The following is a 9,180-nucleotide window of genomic DNA, read 5'->3' on the forward strand; positions in this document are numbered from 1 at the left end:
ACAAGTATTCTTTTCAATCAATTTAGTCATATATTAACAAAATAGGGTGATCCGAATTTAATTCAAAAACACAAGTATTCTTTTCAAACAATTTAGTCATATATAAATAAAATAGGGTGATCCGAATTCAATCCTTTTTTTGAACAAATCTTATTTTTCTTTCCAATCCAAAAATCCAAAAGAAAAATATCCGAATCCAACAAAATAGAATCGGATCCAAATTCAAATTACATCATGATCCAATCCGTTGCAACCCTAGGGTTTATCCTAGTGAAATTTGTAATTGGATTTGGGTTGAAGGTGTCTTATGCGGAACCTGAGCCGTTAGCATTCTAACATTGAAATATTTGTGGGAGAGCTTGAACAATTTTCTCCCATTTCATTTTGTTTGGTCGGCTTGGATTGGGTTGGGTTTGGGTTGAATATATATATACTTGTTAATTTGTATAAATTGATGCTAATTTTATACAAATTCATTGAAATCCTAATCGTATCAAATTACAATCATGAATTTGGATCCGGATTCGTAAAATTCAATTCTGTCCGATCCATTTTCACACTTACTTTCTTACAAAGAAAAAGAAAAAAAATTGTATGAATTAAAACAGGAAATAGGTTTTTTAAAATAATTATTTATGACATAAAAGTGGAGTAAAAGACAACGTGTCAAAACCATTCTTCCTCGTTCCCCTAAGTCCAAGGCATACAAAACGTTCTTCTGTTCTACTTTCTCCACAGATCCAAATCCAACCACCTTTCAAAGGGAAAATTCATAGCTTCGCTTCATACCCATTTGCAGAATCGTTTGTTTTCAATAAATTCATCCAATCTCTGTTGATTCTGTTCTTATTTTTTTTTTTTAATTCTGTCATTGTTTTTTTGTCACAGATTCAGACCCACTTCAAACTAATCTATCACAAGCATGAGCAATCTCAATTTCATCTCAACTTTCTATCCTCCTCGCCATCTAATTCTTCATCTGTTTTCTGCTCTCTGCATCATCTCAAGCATCCCGTTCTCGGCTTCAGAGATCAAGAACACGCGCATCATTGAAGACTCGAGACCCATGATCTTGTTTGAGCGATTTGGCTTCGGAGCAGACGGCCATGTCGCCATAGCTATCAAAAACGTCTCGTGGAAATCAAAGCAACAAAATTCAGAACTGGACCCGTCTTCAATGGGTTTCTTCCTTCTAAGAGAATTGTCCTACCCGAAGATCTTGAACGAATCGGAGTACACCGATAGCTTCTGCATCGTGTCGAGCCGTTACGTGGAACTGATATTCAAATTTGAACAGCTTTACCCCGATTCCACATACAACGGTTCAGTCATCGTCGAACATCCCGACGAGTACAGTCTGGTTTTCGGCAACTGCCAGCCGGAGTACGAAGTTTCCATGGATGTCCACACAGAGATGTACAACGTGGAGGGTGGTAGAAAGGATTTCCTTCCGGCCGGCCAAACTCAGCTGCCGAAACTGTATTTTCTCTTCTTTCTGGTCTACACGGCCTTCTTCACTCTATGGGTTTCCGTCTGCATCAAGCAGAGTCCGACAGTCGACAAGATTCACATAATAATGGGGGCCTTGCTTCTGGTTAAGGCACTGAAATTGATCTGTGCGGCGGAGGACAAGTTCCATGTAAGAAACACAGGAACCCCACATGGCTGGGACGTAGCTTTCTACATATTTGGCTTCTTCAAAGGTATAATGCTCTTCACTGTGATCATCCTCATCGGAACAGGCTGGTCATTCCTGAAGCCGTACCTCCAGGAGCGAGAGAAGAACGTCCTGATGGCCGTGATACCGCTGCAAGTGCTGGAGAACATAGCTTCGGTGGTGATCGGAGAGACGGGCCCGGCAACCAAGGACTGGTTGACATGGAACCAGATCTTCTTGTTGATTGACATCGTCTGTTGTTGCTTTGTGTTCTTCCCGATTATCTGGTCGATCAGGAGCCTCCGGGAGGCGTCCAAGACCGACGGGAAGGCCGCTAGGAACCTGGCCAAGCTAACCCTTTTCAAGCAGTTCTACGTTGTCGTGGTGGGATACTTGTACTTCACCAGAGTGGTGGTTTCTGCACTAGGAGCCATTATCAGTTACAGATTCGAATGGGTTGTGCCGGCTGCGGTGGAGGGTGCAAGCTTGGCGTTCTATGCCTTCATCTTCTATAACTTTCAGCCCATCGAGAGGAATCCCTACTTTGTGATTGACGATGATGAAGAAGCAGCTGCAGCCCAAGTTTTGGAGGATGATGACTCCTTCCAACTGTGAGTTCGATCCCTCTTAGTCTGTACAGTAGTACTCTCATGATGATGAGGATCATCCACCATGCATGTATGAACCAACTTCATAATCAGAAGGGTAATCTAATTGATCTCTTCTTGTTTCCGAAGCTCTGTTCATCTCAAGCTGTTTTTTTTTTTTTTTTTTCAAATGAGTTGTCTTCAGCTCAAGATGCCATTACCATGTATGTGTAGTGAACCTTTTTTTATGCAGTAATTTCACAAATTTTTAGAGAGAATTTTTATATTGTAACTGCTATTAAATTTCATCCTAAACACCTATTTAAATTTTTTGTTGGAACATTCATTTATAGGTCTATATGTATTAGAATAACATTAAATTAAAAAAATGAGTTTTTTTTTTTTTTTGTTACTAAGATGAGAATTGTATCACTATTTGGAGAAAACCAGCCCTACTTCACTGCCTTAAATACTAATCTCAAATTCAAAGTGGAAGATATATGCAACCAGGGAAAAACTTCGATGCATGGGTTTTTGGCAATTAAAGAGGTATTATTATAAATTATTGAATTTAGGAATAAGTAATATTACAATGTATATATTCTATACAAGAATTAAAGTATCGGTATTGAGTATTGTATCGGACAATTTATATACAGATAAGGATATGAATACATTTTCGAAATGCATGAATACGAATGAAAGATTCCATAAATATATTAATTACACTAACTTTAAGGTCAAAATAACAACAAATAAGGTATATGTATATAAAAATATATTTTTTAATAGTATATATGAAGAAATATATAACAATTAATATAATTGGATGCATAGATATCAAACAATTTTGTTGACAATCCATTAGTTAAGAGTCCAAGACTCATATTACATAGATTTTTGCAGATTAACACATGCACAGAGCTATTATTATGTTATATTCTATTTAAGTCCGAAACACAAAACATATGCAATTTTTTTTATTTTAATTACTATATCAATTATTATCTATTTTACTATTCTTATTTTTCAACACTAACAAAAAAATTCAACTAAGTATTAAACATTGAAATTTTGATAAACAATATATTTATTTTTGTAAACAATAAATATGTTATTATAAAAGATAAATTAAAATATCAATTGATAATTTATAAAAATATATAATCTTAACTTGAAATATATCAAATCTATTAAAATTTCTAAGGTACATATCATATGCAAATTTATCATTTTTAAGTACTAAAATAGTTATTCCATTATTAACATTTTTATTTCTAATTTTTTTTGAAATAAGAAATCATTTTTATATAAATGTAAATTAGTGGATTTGATAGATTATACTTAATATTATATTCTTTACTATTTTGTAAATAATTTTTTTATTTTTAAAAAATAAATATATTGTTTTTAATATAAATTAAAATAACAATGAATAATTTAGAAAAATATATTAAAATTTTAAGATACATATCATGTACAAATTTATGACTTTTAAATAATTTAATAAATTTTATTTTATTTCATTTATTGTTATAAGTTAAAAGGTGAGAGAGAGATATTTAAAAAAAAAGGGATGTTGAATGGTAGGCTGAGAATACAAGGAATGGCATTTTGAAGAGAGGGAACCAAGGAGAAGCCATCTCGCATAGCCATCATTATATATATTTATGAACCAACTGAAGGATGATGACTCAATTAGTATGTTAGCTGTTTCGTTCCAGTAGGGATGGGGATTCGAATCCTACTACCACCAAATTGGGGGGAGGGGGCCTATAAGTGTGGTGCTTGCACTACTCAAACGGTCCCTATGAGTGATTCGGGCGTGTCACCAAATACCAAAAAAAAAGATTAGGATGTATCATTCGTTCATTTGCACTGTGCCCAAATCATTCCTTGTTTTTTGAAGTATAAGACCCAAATCATTTGCACCGTGCCCAAAACATAACCCATGAACAAGTCTAATTTTAACAGTGGAATTAGGGGTGTTAATTGGATTCGATTTGGTCCAATTGATCCACTCTAATGTGAGTCCATTACAAATGGAACTGGTCCAATTCAGTTCAACGAATATTTTGGACCATTTTGGACCAGTCTAGAGATTGTCTAATCTGTTCAAATTCCTATTAATTTAGATTGGTTTCTGATGCTGTGCAATCTGGCTGTTCCTATCTGGAAGTGACTTGACTTCCAGTAGACGACGGATGTGGAGAATCTGCACGGAAAGAACCAGAGAACCCGGGGGTGCTTACCCGGCGAGGTTGCTCCAATGCTTAAGTCAGTACATGCGAGCTGAAAGTGTTCAGAAAGCAAGAGAGCTAGTAAGCAATAATTGTGCGTACCCCTGCCCCCAAAGGGTTGGGGTATTTATATACTAGAGTCCACGCGGGTTTTTTGGAGTGGTTACGGGATCCTCGCCGTGATGTGGCCTATCACCGAATTAATAGGAGATAACGTCGCCAGCCAATAAGGCATATCGTTGTCGTCCGAATCGGTCGGAGGAGATAAGGCCAGCTGTTATGAGGCGTGATCCCGTGAAACATGGAATCCGGTTACGAGATCTTCGGGGTTATCATGTGGAGGCTGACCCTTGTCCCTTGACGTCTTTAGCTCGATTTGCGCGATCAAGCGAAATTCTGACTGTCTGCACGGGGACGTACGACAGAGCTACTACATCTCCCCCAGGCCTGGATTTAAAATCCTATTCGGCTACCTGAACAAGGTTCCGGCCTGGAAAAGACGGTACCTCATCGTCCGTAACCCGGAAGGGTGGTCTTTTCCAACCCATTGGAGGGTTGCTACCCAGGACCCTGGGGTAATCTTGGATGCGAAAACCAGGGCAGTGATTAACTCTTGGAGGGACCTTGGCCTCGAGATGAAGAGCTTCTTGGCCGAGGAGGCACTGATGCGAGCTAGTTTGAGCCCTCCTGGTAGGTTTCCTTTCAGATTTTTGCTCAAAGCATCCTTTAGGCTTTTTGCCTAACCTTTTTTTTTTTTTTGCAGCTACGATGCTAGAGGTTGATGCAAGAAGCCTCCCGATGGGCTCCCGGAAAGGGAAAAAGTGAAAGGCGGCGAAGAGACTCCGTCAGGAGGAGGCTTCGACATCTGAAGCACCCGAGGTCCAGGTATTCGAAGCAACCGAGGTCCAGGTTGCCGAACCGATCTCTACCGAACTCCCAAGGGAAGAGGCCCAACCCACGGACCCCGAGGTGGTTGCGATGGAGGGCTGCGAGGAGGAAGTCCATCCTAAGGAACCGGAGGATGGATCTACGCCAGAAGAGTCTGTTGCCGAGCCAGAGCTCGCTCCTGCTGACGAGGAGGAGAGTATCACGAACCATGTGTTCGCGGTACGGAAGAGTCAGTACGCTGTCTTCCCGAAGGAGGTCATGCGATGGGCTGAGATGCTCCCGAAATGACTCCTGGGACTAGCTTCTAGTCACTGCATGGTGGTAAGCCTTCTGCCTTCGGCTTCTTTCTCTCTTCCCTTTCCTTCCTTCTCTCTTTTTTTTTGTACTGACCTCGCTTCGCTTCTGATAGGTTAACTCCGCCCTTCACGCATTGCCTTGCCAGTCCGCGATCCAGTTAAAGCAGGCTTAGGACGCCAAGGTGGAGGCGCGAAAGCTTCATCGCGACCTGGATTTAGCCCGGGTGAGGTACTTCAGGGAAAGAAAGGAGTTGAATGCCAGAAGCAGCTGATTCTGGATCAGGAGGGGCAGATCTCATCGCTCACCGATGAGAACACCAAGTATAAGGAGCAGATTTCTGCGATGGCCGCGAAGGAGGAGGAGCTGATCGCGAAGATGACCGAGGAGAGGACGCGGTTTCAACGAGAGATCGAGAACCTTGAAGCAATGATCTAAGAGCGAACTCAGATCTTCGAGACCGCCATCGAGAAGGCGCGATCATAAGAGAGAACTAAGGTTGTTGAACGCTTCAAGGAGTAATTGGAATTCCGCGCCCTTCAAGTCGAGTATGGCTCGAGCTCCTACTGCTCTGGATTCAAGCTGTGTAGATATCTGGTCCGGCAAAAGTTCCCTGGTCTTGACCTCAGCGCTATCTCAATGGCAGGTTTAGCTCCCAAAGTGGCTACGATAGCGAACGAGGAACCTGACTCGTCAGAGGAGGAGAGCAATGACGGGGTCGAAGTAGTGGGCCCCTCGGTTGTGACTGGCAATCCTCCTGGTTGAGAAATTTTTCTTCTTTTCTATTTCCCTTGGAATTATAAATGTACACCCCGAAGCTATTGAGCTCGGGTCACAAAGAAATCTCCTGTACTTACAATTACTTTATCAATGAAATACATCCTCTTTTCGCAAAAATATTCTAAGTGTGAGTGGCTTCCGATCTGAGTAACAAATGTATAGGTTACCCGAGTTGCCAGGCTACCGAGCAGGACGATAAGTAAGGATAACCAACCATAAGAATTTTCTAAGTGTGGATTACCCCGAACTGCCTACCCAAACTAGCGGGTGTAACTCGCACCCGTGCTACTCATTTAAATGTCGGTTGTCCCTTAACGGGTCCAACGTTGTTTTATGCCGAAATGGGCTAGACATCGTAGGGATTACACCCGAGCTGCCTGTGCCTTAGGCATTTAGAGGTATTTTGCCTATAATGAAGAAGCGACTAGGACTTATATGCCCATGCCGAGGAGGCGACTAGGTTTTGGGTGCCCATGCCGAAGAGGCGACTAGGACTTATATAATGACAAATCCGTCTGTTCGGTACCTTAGCCCTTCGGCCTTGGGGGCGACTAATTATCCACCCTTCTCGACTCTGGCCATGCCGAAGAGGCGACTGGGTCCTATGTGGTGCAGGGGTCTTTTATCAGTTCGGCACCTTTAGTCCTTAGACTTCTAGGAGTGACTTGCAGTCCGCTCTCCAGTCAGGCGATTACAGATAGTACTGCCCCAAGTAATGTTCCACGCCCGGGGCACCTGTTTCCCTTCTAGGGTTTCATGCTCATACGTACCTTCCCCGAGCACTTGCCTTACTCGGTAGGGTCCCTCCCAATTCGATCCGAGCTTACCAACACTGGGCTCAGGCACCATGATTTTACGAAGTACCAGGTCTCCAACGTGAAAGTTCCGCTTCTTGACTCTGGCGTTGTAGTACCGAGCCACCCTCTGCTGGTAGGCCGCAGTCCAGATGTATGCGAGGTCACATACCTCTTCAACTACGTCGAGGTTGGTGCGTAGCTCGTCATCATTTGCCTCTTCGTCATATCCCTCTAGTCGTAGTGTGGGCACCTCGATCTCGGATGGGATGACTGCCTTCATGTCGTAGGTGAGGTTGAAAGGGGTTTCACCCGTGGTGGTCTTCACAGTGGTCCGATAGGCCCACAGTACACTGGGCAGCTCGTCTACCCATAGTCCTTTAGCTCAGGCTAGGCGTGCTTACAATCCACGGAGGATGGCCCTATTCGTAACTTCAGCTTGATCGTTCGCCTGGGGTGCCACCAAGGTGAAATTTTGCTATATCCCCATCTAGTTGCACCAATTCTGAAACTTGATGTCTTCAAATTGTTTGTTGTTATCAGAGATAAGCGCTCGAGGTACTCCGAAGCAACACACTATGCTCCTCCAGAAGAAGTTTTGGACGCTTCGGGCTGTGATCGTCACCAGCGTTTCGGCCTCCACCCACTTTGTGAAGTAATCTACTACTACCACTAAAAATCTCCTCTGTCCAGTCGCTGGCGGGAATGGTCCAAGGATGTTGATTCCTCACTGCGCGAAGGGCCATGGGCTAGTGAGATACTTCAGATCAGCAACAGGCTGGTGGTGGACGTTGGTGTGCCTCTAGGACTTGTCGCCTCTTTTGACGAGCTCTAGTGCATCTGCCTTCATCGTTGGCCAGTAGTAACCCTGTCATAGCGCTTTCTGGGCGAGAGCCTTGCCCCCCAAGTGTCCGCCACACAGACCTTCATGAGTGTCGCGGAGAACGAGCTCGACTTCTGAGGGTCGTAAGCAACACAGGTAGGGGAGCATGTAGGATCTTCGATACAGCCGTTCGTCTATTATGACATACTTGGCTGCCTGTCGCTCTACCCTTCTAGTTGCGTTACGATCTGCAGGGAGGGCCCTGTGAAGAAGGTAGCTCGCGAGCGGATCGATCCAGCTCGACTCTTCTTGTGCAACAGGAGTGACCTCTTCTGCCCCCCACCCCCGAAAACGCTAGGCCGAGGCAGGTTCTCTATGTACACGGTCCACATGGTGTTGTCACTTGTGTTGGCTAACCGGGACAAAGCATCGGCCTCAGCGTTCTTGGATCTCAGGATCTGTCTGATGAAGTACGACTGGAAATCACGCAGAGCTTCTCTGAATTTGGCTAAGTAGGCGACCATAGTTGGCTCGCGAGCTTCGTACTCACCGGTGACCTGGTTAACCATGAGCTGGGAGTCGCTGTAGATGACGATATACTTGGCACTTACTTTGTTTGTTAGGGCAAGCCCGGCTATCAATGATTCGTACACCGCTTCATTGTTGGACGCGACAAACTCAAAGCGGAGTGCGTACTCCAGCTTCACCCCGCTTGTCCCATACATAATGATACTAGCTCTGCTACCTTGCTGATTTGACGAGCCGCCCACATGGAGGATCCAGGGCTCCTCTTCCCAGGTTGGTGCTGCTCTGACCGGGGGAGGTGCCACACTGGTTGAAGCTTCTCCCCTGTGCTCAGGCTCAATCGGTTCAGGAACTACAGTGTTGAAGGTACATTTCGCGATGAAGTCAGCTAAGGCTTGGGCCTTGATTGCTGTCTGGGGCTCGTACTGGATGTCGTACTCGCTGAGTTCAATGGCTCACTTCGTCAACCTACCAGAGACCTCGGGTTGAGTAAGACTTGCCTCAGGGGTCTATTGGTGAGGACGATGATGGTATGAGCCTGGAAGTCCAGTCGAAGCTTCCGAGCTGCGGTGACTAGCGCGTACGCCAACTT

The 9,180-nt window shown here is 43.7% G+C and overlaps 1 pseudogene across 1 annotated transcript; it reads left to right on the top strand.

The window, feature by feature from the left end:
• Positions 1–740: 740 nt before the first annotated feature.
• On the top strand, positions 741–2,534 carry LOC104602737 (protein CANDIDATE G PROTEIN-COUPLED RECEPTOR 7 pseudogene; annotated as a pseudogene). Its single transcript, XR_016081049.1, has one exon. The product of XR_016081049.1 is annotated as a protein CANDIDATE G PROTEIN-COUPLED RECEPTOR 7 pseudogene (transcript).
• The last annotated feature ends 6,646 nt before the right edge of the window (positions 2,535–9,180 follow it).

This window comes from Nelumbo nucifera, chromosome 1 (assembly GCF_055504915.1).
Source record: "Nelumbo nucifera cultivar China Antique chromosome 1, China Antique-T2T, whole genome shotgun sequence".
Taxonomy (NCBI): Eukaryota; Viridiplantae; Streptophyta; class Magnoliopsida; order Proteales; family Nelumbonaceae; genus Nelumbo; species Nelumbo nucifera.